This window comes from Sceloporus occidentalis, unplaced genomic scaffold (assembly GCF_023333645.1).
Source record: "Sceloporus occidentalis isolate IW3139 unplaced genomic scaffold, rSceOcc1.0.p SCAF_326, whole genome shotgun sequence".
In the NCBI taxonomy this organism is placed as follows: domain Eukaryota; kingdom Metazoa; phylum Chordata; class Lepidosauria; order Squamata; family Phrynosomatidae; genus Sceloporus; species Sceloporus occidentalis.
The window spans coordinates 431,150-445,471 of NW_028317306.1; positions in this window are offsets into that span (position 1 = coordinate 431,150).

Below are 14,322 nucleotides of genomic sequence, written 5' to 3' on the forward strand. Positions count from 1 at the left end.
GCAGAGGTGGTACACGAGCAGACAAAAGACGACACATCCTGGTCCAATGAAGGCCACCAAAAATGACGTCAGACAAGATCTGTGGTCTTCTTAACACCCCCATGTCCAGAAAGGAGGGAATCATGGCAGGTTTGTAACACCTTAAGCAGAGGTGGCGCAAAGAGGGTCATCAAACAGAGTGTCCATGGTATGACTGAATTCGGCCCAGGAATTCAGGATGGAATTGTTGGTGTGAAGTAAATGATGGGCTCAAATTTGGGGCTCACCCGTGAGTAGGGAAATCACAGTCTGAACTTTAACGTGGTCTGAGGCGTACGTTCTAGGTTGGGAAGAAAATAGGATTTGGCAAGAGGTCATGAAGGCACGGTAACGAGTTCCGTCCCCAGAGAAACATTCTGGTAGGGGTACCTTAGGTTCAGGAGCAGCAGTGGAAGTGGGACGGTTCCAGAAGCTGGTCCCTCGGAAGTAGGTTGATTAGTCTGGAGTTCGTGTAGTTGGTGCTGCATATGCGTATGACTGGTTTGAAGATCTTGAAATGAACAGGTCAGTGCAGCAATCTGTCCTGTAAGTGCCGAGATGGCATCTGCAATTCCAGTGTAACTGTTCTTTTAGTTCCTTGTGTTGTTTCGCACTTACATTATTTATTTATTCATTTATAGATCCAGAGGTTTGCTTAGTGTGGATATTGGATCACTCGTATGTTTTCTGGGCAGCACGGCGTGCCAGGAAGAGGCCACAGGGGCGTTTGCTAAGTCTGGTTCCAACGCGGGCTAAGGTCAGATGGTTGGGTTTTAGGGGTCTGGGAGGGCGTGCATTACGAGGTCATGCGGCAGGCTTCGTGGCACGGGGCACCAGATGTCCTTCTTATCCATGCTGGGGGGGAACGACTTATGTAGTTGGCCTGTACGCAAGTTAATCAAGGATATAAAATGTGATATGTTGAGATTACGGGCGGCTTTTCCGGTGTTATTTTCATTTGTTCCCTCATAATCCCGCGGTTGTTCTGTGAGGTGTTAGGTCCATACCAGGGGCATAAATAGCTTAATTTGAGATGTGATATAACTATGTACTTGAAAATAAATAAACAAAGGTAGTCCTGGATGGGAATCCCTAAAACTCACAAATGAGACTATCCTCTTTGTTTCTCGGTTTAGGAAGGGATCTATTGTATTTTTTAGTCAGGGATTGTATGGATGTTCTGCAAGATCCTCATGAGTGGATTACCTGTCCACGGTAGAATTAGCGACGGATGCATTACGGGAGCTGATAAAATGGAGTGTACAATGTCGCCACAAGAGAGAATTCTGGGCACGTTGCCTGCTCTATGGCCAAGTTAGTATAGGTCCCTTTTTCGCTGTAATCTCGTTGGGAGGGCATATTCAAACCCACGGAGGACCTAGGCCTTTGCAACCGGAAAATACTTATCCTTGCTGTTTTTCAGTAGGGGATAACCAGAGTGGGAGCAGGGTACAGCAATCTAGGGAAGCAGATCATCTTTATCAAACCTGCCCTCCCTGAATAGGAGAGGCAGGGGTTTTACCAGCCATTTAACTCATTCTTTATTTTTTGGAGTTGAATATTTAAAGACTACAATAGTGTCAGGTCTTTGGGAATTTAAATATATCAGGGACTGAGGTTCCCACGTTATATCTCTGATACAGTTATATATATAACTCTGATAGAATTCTGCCTGCCCCTAGCGCATAGCCTTCGTTTTAGGGCTGTTAAGCGCAAAGCCCATAATTGCTCCCCATTTGTTCAGGAAAGTAGATACCCCAATGTAGGGAGTTCTGTGGGTCCAATACAAAGAACATGTTGTAACAGGTTCATCAAGAGAGCTGTAGTCACTCCCAGAGATCACCCATATGTATCTTCCTATTTGTCCCTGAAATCACTTCCAACACCAGTCAGCATGCACACCTTGGAACCCTGCCATGTGTAACCAAGAAGTAGGCACAACTACCTTGAATTGAGCGCAGCAAGAATGAACATTTTATTGTTGTAAAACATAGCCTCATATATCCACAGAATTGCATTAACATAGATAAACAGATCCATGTATACAACCTAACCTTTAATTCCCCTGGCAGCAATCCTATTGATGGGATTAGTTAAACAATGGAGTTCCTACCTGTGCTATCTTTATTTGGCAGCCAGGCTGGAGCCATCTCTGAGTACCATGGGGGGCCCTGTATGACAGGTCATTCTGTCACACAGGTCATCAGCAAAAGATGGGACTTTAACATGTCTGGTGGCTGCCTAATGGCAGTGTACAAAGTCAAGATTCTGATTAAAGGTACCATGGCGACCTAATACAGCAGGGGCAACAGCAATAAACTTTGACGGACAGGGCCGGCCTTAGGGGTGTGAGACCTGTGCGGCCGCACAGGGTGCCATGGCAACAGGGGAGACGACCCGTGACTTAAATTAAAACATCAGGTTTTTTTGTTTGTTTTTTTACTTTATTTAACATCCTCCCTTTATTTAACATGGAGGATGTTAAATGAAGTTAAAACAACAAAAAAAACCCCAATGTTTTAATTTAAGTACTGGGCAGGGGCGCCGAGCGGTCGCTCGTGAAGTTTTCAGCAACCGCCCGTGCCCCTCACTCTCCGTGACTCCGTCGTGGTGCCAACGTTTCATGCTGAGCACCGAAATATGATGTCATATTCCGGCACTCAGCTGTAAAGCGCGCACTGCGGCAGAGGGGGCAGACGGACGCCTCCCGCTCCCACCGCAGGACTCAACGAGGTAAGTAAGGATCATGAGAAGTAGGGAGAGGGTGTAGATAGTGAGAAGGGGCAGGGGGGGGAGGGGAAGGCAGTGAGAAGGGGCAGAGGGGGGGAGGGGAAGGCAGTGAGAAGGGGCAGAGGGGGGAGGGGAAGGCAGTGAGAAGGGGCAGAGGGGGGAAGGCAGTGAGAAGGGGCAGAGGTGGTAGATTGTGAAAAGGGGCAGAGGGGGAAAGGCAGTGAGACGGGGCAGAGGTGGTAGATAGTGAAAGGGGCAGAGGGTGGTAGATAGTGAGAAGGGGCAGAGGGTCGAAGGCAGTGAGAAGGGGCAGAGGGGAGAAGGCAGTGAGAAGGGACAGAGGTGGTAGATAGTGATAAAGGGGAGAGGGGATAGATAGTGAGAAAGGGGAGTTTTATTACAAGGTTTTTTTATTTTCTTTTTTTGGGATGGGGGGTGCCAGAGGAGTATTCCGCACAGGGCGCCAGAACACTTAAGGTCGGCTCTGTTGACGGACACCTCTTTCCATCTTAACTCCTTCTGAGTCTAAACAGTTAATATTTTCATTTTTAGTGGGGTTTGCATATAGTTTTCTGAACAGTTGCAAAAAAGGGCCCAAAATTTTAAGATTCTCTCAACGTGCACCCACACTACCTGGTTGAATACTCCCCCTTCATCCAATCTCACCAGTGTTGGTCACGAGCATGGCGAGTTGTAAGTAATAAGCAGTATAGAGGCAATTGTTCCCACTACCACCATGGAATGCCAACCCCTAACGAAAGGCATCACGTAAAGTGAAAGGTAGAATCGATTGGAACCTATCCGCTATAATTCTAGCTACAAGCTTGATGTTCTGGTTTGGTAATGTGATTGCCCGATAGGGTTTGGGGGAACGGCTGGGTCCTTATTTGGTTTTAGTATGAGTACCGTTCTAGTCCCTGTCAAAAAGTCCGCCAGGGTTTCTCCCAAAAATAAACCATTAGCTTAGGCTTTAAGGACACCCATACAGACCTAGTGTTTTCCCATTACCCAGCTGTTCAATTGCGTTGTCTTCTATCTGACATTCAGCTTGGGCAATCTGGCCAATTGCAACAGAGTTACCCCTTCCAATCTAACATCTGGGGTGGCCCTATACAGTCTCTGAAAGTGCCTTTAGAAGATCTGTCCCAGGGCTTCTGAGTCTGAAGCTAACATACTCTCAAGGTAGCGAGCATGTGGCTAATGTAGCATTTCCCCTGTTTATTTAGGTGTTTAGGTAAAATGTTACCCCCAAAAGCATGAGGTGCGCCTTCCCGGTTCAACTGTTAACATGTTGAGGCGGTATCCATAATCCTATTTTGTGTGCGGGGTATGGGAACACATACGGGTTGGCTCGAGGGCAGAAACTTAGGCAAAGGACCTCCAAGGTAATGTTTTCTGGAATATTACCAGTACCACGCGCTACTTCAGGGAGACAGCGGGAGTTTAGGGAGATCAATGTGTGGTGTAAGAAAGAGGGATTTGGGTTTTTTGGAGAACTGGGCAGACTTTGCAGTCGGCTACAGACTCTACAGCAGGGATGGACTGCACCTCAATGAGGAGAGGGCTGCAGTGCTAGGGGAGAGGATGGGTAGGGGAATTGAGGATCTTTTAAACTAGGTTCTAGGGGGAGGATAAAGATAGAAATTAAGTGCTAGCTAGAGTAGACTCGGAAGGGGGTCTAGCTATGGGAAAAGGGGGTGATAGCGCTGGTGGGGTTAGCACAGACAATATGGTGTTGCATAGTACAAAACCTGCTGTCAAGAATTATTTGTCAACTGTTACACCAGAAATGGGTAGTAACCTTAAATGTCTTTTAGCAAATGCGAGAAGCTTGGCAAACAAAATGGGTGAGCTGGAAATATTGGTAAGTAATGAACAATATGACTTGATCGGTATCACGGAAACGTGGTGGGATGATACACATGACTGGTCAGTAAACCTACAAGGATATTCACTTTTTAGAAGGGACAGAGTAAATAGAAAAGGGGGAGGGATTTGTTTATATGCAAACCCTAAACATAAGCCCAGTATTAAGGAAGATGTGCATGATGACAGTAGTAATGTGGAGACGCTGTGGGTAGAGATTAACCTAGATAGTAAAAAGAGTCACACACTACTTGTGGGTGTATGCTACAAGCCACCCAACATTAGCAATGAGGGGGAAGATCAGCTGCTATTTCAAATTGAAAAGGCTGCAAATAGAAATGAAGTTTTGATCATGGGAGATTTTGGAACTTGTTTCACTAAGTTTCTGAACCTGCTTAATGACTAATTTATGTCGCAATTAGTAGAGACTCCAACCAGAATGGATGCCTGTCTAGATCTGGTAATAACTAACAATGAGGAACTTATATCAAACATTAAAGTAAGAGAACACTTGGGAAATAGTGACCATAACATGGTTTTTATTTGAGATTAATTCCAAAAAGCAAATGGGTAACTGCTCTACCAAAACACTTAATTTCAGAAGGGCAAACTTTGACAGGCTAAGGTCCACCATGGAATGTATAGACTGGGATGGATTGTTCTCTGGGTTAAACACAGAGGACAAATGGAATACCTTTAAGCACATATTGCAAAGTTACACATCCCAATATATACCTATGGGAAACAAATCAAAACCAATGTGGCTTACCTGGAAAGTAAAACAGGAAACAAGGAATAAACAATTGGCATTTAAGCATTTATGGCATACAAAGATGCCAACAAAGCCTGCAAAAAGGAGATTAAAATGGCTAAACTAGAAAATGAGAAACTTACTGCCAAGGAGAGTAAAACCAATCCCAAGAATTTTTTCAAGTATGTGAATGGAAAAAAGTTAATGGTAGAGAATGTTGATACGTTATTATCTGAAACTGGAAATTTGGTTAGTGAGGACAGAGAGAAAGCCGACATCTTAAATGCTTTTTTTTCTTATGTTTATACCAAGGAAGAACCAATGACCGAGCCCCTGCTGGCTAATTTTAAGGAAGCGTTGCAGCAAACATGGGATTGGCTGACACAAGAAAAAGTGCTCAAGCAATTTAATACTTTTAAGGTAGACAAGGCCCCTGGACCGGATGGTATACACCCAAGGGTACTGAAGGAACTAAGCCTAATTCTGGCCCAACCACTATTACTAATCTTTAGGGATTCTTTCAGCGCGGGCATAGTTCCATTAGATTGGCGCAAGGCAGATGTTGTGCCTATATTTAAAAAGGGATCAAAATCTCAACTGGGCAATTACAGGCCAGTAAGCTTAACATCGGTAGTGGGGAAATTATTTGAAGGGTTGCTAAAGGTATACATTCAAGATCATATCTTGACCCATAATCCAATTAGTAGAAGTCAACATGGATTTGTGAAAGACCGGTCTTGTCAAACCAACCTATTAGCATTCTATGAAGAAGTTAGTAAAAATATAGACCTGGGGTTGGCTGTAGATGTGATTTATCTGGACCTTGCCAAGGCGTTTGATACGGTTCCGCATAAAAGGCTACTCTTTAAATTAACAGAAATAGGCTTAGGGGCAAATGTCTGTATGGATCAGAAATTGGCTAAAAGATAGAATGCAGAGGGTTGTTGTGAATGGATGTTTCTCAGCCTGTACGCAGGTATTAAGTGGAGTGCCTCAGGGGTCTGTCCTCGGTCCTCTTCTTTTTAATTTATTTATAAATGATCTCCCAAGCTGCATTGAGAGCCATGTCACAGTTTTTGCTGATGACACAAAATTAGGCCGGGTAATTCAGACTAATCTTGATGTTTCTTCATTGCAGGAAGATTTAGACAGAGTTGGGGACTGGGCGTGCAAGTGGCAGATGAGGTTCAATATAGAGAAATGCAAAGTTATGCATTATGGTAAAAATAATAAAAATGCAACCTATTCTTTAAATGGAATATCCTTGGGGGAAACTACCAATGAGAAGGATTTAGGAATAACGGTTGACAACAGACTTGACAACAGTGCGCAATGCCAGCAAGCAGCTGCGAGGGCCAATAAGGTTTTGGCATGCATAAAAAGAGGTATTGATTCAAGGGAGGAGGATATCATCTTGCCTCTTTACAGGTCATTGGTAAGACCTCACCTTGAATATGCGGTACAATTCTGGGCACCGGTCCTTAAAAAGGACATTATGGAATTAGAAAAAGTACAAAGGAGGGCTACGAAATTAATAAGGGGATTGGGAGATATTAGTTATGAAGAGAGGCTTAAAAAGTAAAAATTATATACACTGGAAAAACGGCGTCTCAGAGGGGATATGATAACATTATATAAATATATGCAGGGCCAATATTAAGAGCTCTTCGGTGACCTGTTCATTAACAGAAATATACAAAGAACAAGAGGTCACCCTCTGAGACTGGAAGAGCGCAGGTTTCATAGATGACAAAGGAAGGGATTCTTCACAGTGAGGACAATTAAGATATGGAATTCACTTCCAAGGGAGGTAGTGTTATCCAATACATTAGATACCTTCAAGAAGGGGCCTTCTTAGAAAGGCATGATATACAGGGATATAAATAGAATAACATTAATATTTTAGAGCTTCTTGATCCAAGGAGAAATCCAATTGCCTCTTGGAGTCAAGAAGGAATTTTTTTTCCCCTGATGGCAGAATTCGAAGTAGCTTAATTAGGGGGTTTTTGCCTTCTTTTGGATCAAGAATAGGAAGGTTAGGTAGAAGGGTTGAACTTGATGGACTTAGGTCTTTTTTCAACCTTATGAACTATGTTTGCTCACCCGTAGTGGGATCCCCAGACTTAACCCCTTGACTCCCGTGCTGGCAGCAGAGACGGTATCTTGGGCACCCGGCATCCGCTGGTGGCTGTCCACTCGCTGATGCCGGGACCCGAGACCGTGACATTACCCCCTCCTCGAGGATCGGCCACAGGCCGAAAGTTCCCAGGTTTGTTGGGAACCTTCCTGTGGAACGTTTTAAGTAATGCAGGAGCATGGAGATCTTTGGAAGGAACCTATGACCTTTCCTCAGGACCGTAGCCTTTCCAGTGAACAAGGTAAAGTATAGAACTTCTAACCTTCTTGGAATCGGGGATTGACTGGACTTCGTACTCAACATGTGAATCGACTATAACAGCTCCAGGTTGAGGAGTATATTTGGTGAAACAATTACAGGTAAGTGGCTTTAGCAAAGACACGTGAAAGGTTCGAGGCATCCTGACAAGTAGTTCATAGGAGACAAGGTTTATTTTACAAGAAATACGAAAAGGACCAATAAAACAGGTGCGAGCTTCATGGAGGACACTTTAAGTCTAATGTTTTTGGTGGACAACCATACCCGATCACCTTTCGAGTAGGAAGGGACCAGTCTGCGACGATGATCAGCCTGCTTTTTGTAGGTGATGGATGCTTTGGTCGATGACTGTTGAACCTTGTCCCAGATTGGCTGTAATTGTCTCATATAGTGATCTATGGCAGAGACGGGAGTGTCACGAGACAAATCTGGTACAGAGGAAGGGTGATAACCATAATTACAGAACACAAGGAAAGAGTTTGGAGGCTTCATGAACTGTTATATTCAGGGCCGGCCCTACCATGGAGCAGAGTGGGGCAATTGCCTCAGGTGGCACTTTTGAAGAGGCGGCACTTTTGCTTCCCCAAGCACCTTTTTTTTTTAAGCGGAGGAGAGAGAGGGGCGCCGAGTGGTTTTCGCTTACCTGCTCGGCACTCCTCTCTCTCCTCTGAGAGCCCTCTAGCTCGGTCTTGGTGCCGGCTTGTAATACTGAGCATTATGTCTTGGGTCGGCCCTGTTTATATTCAGCCCAGGGTAGAAGTGAGCCCATGTCAAAACCTTGTCCTGTTCAGATTCAGGAACGTATAAAGTATCAACAGGTCATTTACTGTGAACCGGGACCTTAGTTTGAGCTTTCAGGATATGAGAAAATAATGGAGAATACAGTTGAGTGGTAATAGTAGCAATAGTCTGTGAGGGAGGTATGATGGGCTCTGGATCAGGTTTGTCGTCAGTCTCGGTTACAAACTGTCAGGATAGTGCATCAGCTTTTATATTCTTAGATCCTGGACGGTAAGAAATGAAGAACTGGAATCTGGAGAGAAACAGCGACCATCTGGCTTGTCTAGGGTTAAGTCTTTTAGCATTGCTGAGATATTCCAAGATTTGTGATCTGTTAGGATGGTGATAGGATTTCTAGCCCCCTCTAATAGATGTCTCCACTCCTGTAGAGCCATGAAAAAGTCATAGTTCAGGGGTGTCCAACATGCGGCCCTCGGGCCAAATGCAGACCACCGGACCTTGAGGTGCGGCCCGCGTGAGATCCGCAGGCAGGGCAACCGGGATCGATCGCAGAATCGTTGTTCAGCACAAGAGAAGCTTGGGAAGCAGCAGCCCCTGCATAAGTCTGCGAGTGAGAGATCTGCAGTGCAGGTAAGAGGGTGGGGGTGGGGTTGTATGCGTGATTGAGGGAATGAATCTGAATGAATGAGTATATGAATGAGTGTATGTGTGATAGCATGGATGTGTAAGTGGGGGGCATGGCACAGTGAGTCTGTAAGTGACCCCATGCTGCTGGCAGCTAGCCAAGTTTTAGCATGTATTGGCTGACTTGGAATGATAGGAGTGTGATTGCTAACAGCAATCACTGTCCTATCATGCCCAGGTTCCTGCTTTTACGGTTAACAATCACACTCCTATCATGCCAAATCAGCCAGTACATGCTGGAACCTTGGTATGCCTGGGCATGATAGGAGTGTGGTTGATAACACCACACATTTATTTAAAGTAAGTAACACAACAAAATAACAATATAAATTTATATATGATTGCTAACAGCAATCACACTCCTATCATCCCCAGGCAACCAGTATATATATATATAGTTATATAATTTGTTTGTACAATTTTGGTGTGTTACTTTTATTAAAAGTGTGGGGTTTTTTTATTTATTTTATTTTTAAAGATGGGGGGGGCATTTTCTGTTTCGGTTTCGATACAGAATTTTCATTTTGGTGCATCCCTAGAATAAGTAGAACTATTTAATTTTTACGTATCTAGAGATAAAATGAGACAAAACTTTCTAGGCCCAGAAATCAGTGAGAGGCATTGTAAAGGATTTTGTGTAATTTACTGTATTTCAATCTGCATGTCTTATTAAAGGGCATTTTTTCTCTCAGTGGAAAATGAGCGCGGCCCCCAAACATATACATTTCTGATGAAGTGGCCCGCTGCAGGAAAAACTTGGACACCCCTGTCATAGTTCATTTCAGTAGAAGAACATTTCTTAGAAAAGTAGGCATAAGGATGAAGCTTGTCTTGTAACTCTTTTCTTTGAAAAGCACAGCCCCAATCCCCACCTCAGAAGCACCCACTTCAATGACAAATGGTTTGGTAATGTCCGGGTGTCTTAGTACAGGAGCTGTAGCAAAGGCCTTTTTAAGGTGAACAAAAGTCTGAATGGCCTCTTCAGACCAGTGTTTGCAGTCCGCCCCCTTCTTGGTCATGCTGGTGAGAGGAGCTACGATCTTGGAGAAGTCTTTAATAAATTTCCTATAATAATTGGCAAAACCTAAAAACCTCAGAAGAGGTTTTAACGCACAAGGGTGGCCGAGAGTTTCTTGGCATCCACCTCGAATCCATGGGCCGATATGATGTATCCCAGAAATGAGACTTGTGGAATCTCAAACAGACACTTCTCAATTTTGGCATATAACTGATTTTAACGTAAACGCTGCAGAACAATTTGAACATGTTTGCGATAGGACTGCAGTTCGGGTGAATGGACCGGAATGTCATTCAAGTAGACAAACTGCAGAGATATATCGTGAAAAATAGGAGTGTGGTACAGCGCTATGGAATTTGATGGCGCTATATAAAATAAATAAATAATAATAATACTTGTTCTTGATGGTAATTAAAAGCAGGGTCTCAAGCCACCATCCTTTTTAGAAACGAAGAAGAACCCTGCCCCAGCAGGAGAAGTTGATTTGCGAATAAACCCCTTCTTTAAATTGTCCTTTATGTATTCCTCAGGTAAAGAAAGCAGATATACTCATCCTCGAGGAGGTAATGTACCAGGTAAAAGGTCGATCTGGCTATCATAAGGTCTATGGGGAGGTAGTACCTCCGCTTGTTTCTTGTCGAAAACATCTTGATATTCCAGAAATGCCCAGCGCACGGGTGAAGCAGATTCAGCAGAAATAGAGGTATTCGTTTTCCTTATAGTGTTAGAAAGACATCGCTTATGACAAGCAGGATCCCATCCTAGTATGTCCCCTGTATGCCAAGTTATAGAGGGGTTATGTAACCAAAGCCAGGGAAGTCCTAAGATAATAGGACAAGTAGGAGACGATATGACATGGAATGAAACAGATTCTTGATGAAATAGACCCACAGACAGCAGAAGTGGCGAGGTTTGCTGAGTGATGTAGGAGGGATGTAACAGACGGCGGTCAATGGCTGAAATAGCCATAGGAGGAAACAATGGCAAAAGCACTGTCAATGAAGGAGCCAGCAGCCCCAGAGTCGAACATAGCAAAAGCAGAAATCTTTACCCCAGCCCATTCCAAGGAAATGGGAATGAGAAAACAGTCTTTGAAGTAAGGAGCTATCAAACCTTCACCCAGACAAGGCTCCTTTACTTGAACTGGGTGCGGAAGTTTCCCGCCTTCTTAGGACATGATCGAACGAAATGACCCTTCTGCCCACAGTAGAGACCTTCCGTCCTTGGGCAAAAGACAATTTAGTATCCCCCAGTTATATGGGTTCTTCGGTTCTGCTAAATGATGAAACGAAGGAGGCAAAGTTGTAGATCAATGGAGAGACCTTCTCCCATAAAGGTGAAACCCAGGCCAAGCCTTTGCCAGACAACAGAAAGATTAAATATCCAATGATGTGTCTTTCGTATTGAAACATCTGGGGGAAAAAAGTTCAAATTGAATTGAGCATTGATTAAGGAACCCACGACAGGATTCTGGTTCACCATTGTACTGGTTAGGAGCAGGTAGTTTAACAGTAACAGAAGCGGGAAAAGGTGTCGTGGCTGGAGGGTTTGTAGCGGTCGTAGAAGTGGAAGGCAGAGTGGGCGCAGCACCTCCAGTCCCAGGAACAGATTCATGAGATTCCAAAAGCTGATCATGGGAAGACAGCACCTTGCTTAACTCAGAAGGATCCATGACCCTGTTGTAATGTCACAATCACCCGCGCAGATGGCACTCACCGCAGAAGTTCTGCAGCCCAGTCTACCGCTACCAAGAGAGGAGCCCTTAGCAGCAGACAACCAGGACTTAGACGATCCCAACAGCAAGGAGGCCTAGTGTGGGCAGGTAGATATAGGCATTGAATAAAAGACAAGGTGATGGAATAGCTCCAGGCAAAACACACAGGCAGCTTAGAACTGAAGGGGTTAATACGGACGGGAAGGTCAGGATAGTCGGGTCGGTACACAGAGCTGGTAGTCGTACAAGCCGAGGGTCAAGACACAAAGCCGGTAATCAGACAAGCCAAACTGGTAGAGGTACCAGGCAGAGGTACAGAATCACAATCTAGAGAGTAGTCACACAGGCAAAGGGTCAAAATAACGAAGATCAAGAACACTAGCAACGATACAGCAAAAAGGATCACGACAAGTTGCTTGAGAGATGGATTTCCGGCTTTTTTAAATCTGGCGCCAGCCCAAGACCCCGCCGCACCTCCAGCCGTCCATCATTACCGTTGCTCCTGCTTCCAGTGCCGGGGAGACATGTAAGTCTCCTCTCTTGGGGTCATAACTACTTGACTCCTGCGCCGGCGGCAGAGTCTCTGCCTGCCGTTTACGGAGTTCCAGCATCCGCGGGTGGCTGTCTGCTCGCTGGTGCCGGGACCCGAGACTGTGACAGTACCGGTACGTCCATAGGGGACTGAAGGGGTTAAAATTCTGGGTTTGGCCCAGAGTTTTGGTGATAAGTTATTATTAGTTTGATAATAACTTATGTTTGTGACAGAATCCTCCATCACTGGGGCCCCGGGAGAGGCCTGAGAGCCAACCTCCTCCCTATCGACTATGGGCCCAGGCCTTGTAGAGACTTCTGTATGTGGTCAGTTCTACTGACTTTCCCCATGTTTTACTACTCAGCATCTCAAAACTGTAATGTCAGCTGGACATCCTGTTGTAGGAAGAAGGCTGATTGTCTTTGCATTGTTGATTGTATATGTGTGAAGTGTTTCCCCTGTTATTGTGTGAGTTAGCCCTTGTCTTAAGACCCCTTGTAGGTATGACTAGGTGTCACTGCTGCATACCTAATTATCAATTACACAACAGGTAGCTGTTAATCCTGTGAGCTCCTGTTATCTCCTGTGTCCTGGCTATTGTCTGTCTCAAGCCAATTATATGAACAGAAAGAAGTTTGGAAACCACGTGTCAACCAATATGAGGTGAATAAATAGAAACGGAAAGAACAATACTTCCCTTTAGATATGATCGGACTTTACAGCAGCAACCCTATAAACATCCTCCACGGAATGTTTGAAATATGGAACAAGCAAGACTTCTGTCAAGGGGCGCTTGAAATTCACGATCTTGTGTGACTCAATAAAAACAGATAAAAAATTAAATATAGTGTAACACAGTAACACTATTATGGAAACCCAGGGCTATACTTCAATGGTTGCACTCACAATGTGTATGACCTTTAAAGCCTCCAGAGTCAACTCCTTGGTGTGTGTGTCAATCCATCCATATCATGAAACATATAAAACAGAAATCTATCATAGGGTGATATCTTTCTATATAGATGTACACGCAATGGTGGGATGCACTTACATTTAGGCAGATGTATCGGGCTTGTCTGTTGTATATCCTGGAGTTGTGCTGATGTTGGCTGCAGCTCTGGATCTGGATCCTAATGAACTTCAAGGTCTTTGGGTCTTGGTGAGATAAGTCCTCTGGGTTCCAATGGCAGTGTTAAAAAACTTTTTAAAGTGCAGGTGCAAATAATAATCCAACCTGGTAGTACTCGATAGATAATTAGTGTTCAGTATGTGTTATGTGCAATTCATGATTAATGGATGGATAGTGTATAAAACATGATTGAAGGAATGAATAAATAAATAAATAAATAATTTATTTTGGGACTATTCCCTTAGATCCTGAAAGTATGGTTACAACTCATCAGTATAAAAAATAAATGTACTAAAAAAAAGTGAATATTTAAAAAATCGAATAAAAATCAATAAAAACGATTAAAAATAGATGGAAAGTCAAATGTCCTGTAAGTTTAAAGGTCCTCTACGCGTTTCGCCAATATCTCGTGGCTTCCTCAGGAGGTGTGTGTGTCTGTCCGTGAAGTCCTTCCTTATATGCTCCCCCGGATAGCACGTTCGTAGAATTTTAGTTCCGTGCGTCTATTCGGAACCCGGAGATCGAGGATGTCGCGTCATCATGCGTCTCATCGTGTCTCCTATGTCTGGTGTGGTTAGGATTCCCGTCCTTCTCCTCTGTGCTTCAAGGGATCGGATCGTCCTCCCAGGTCTCTTCTTGCCTACCCCGGAGGATTATGTGTGAACAATAAACAAGACAAAATAAATATGCAACAAATGTGTGGTGTGTTTTAATGGGAATGGGTCAAGGATCGGGCTCATCATC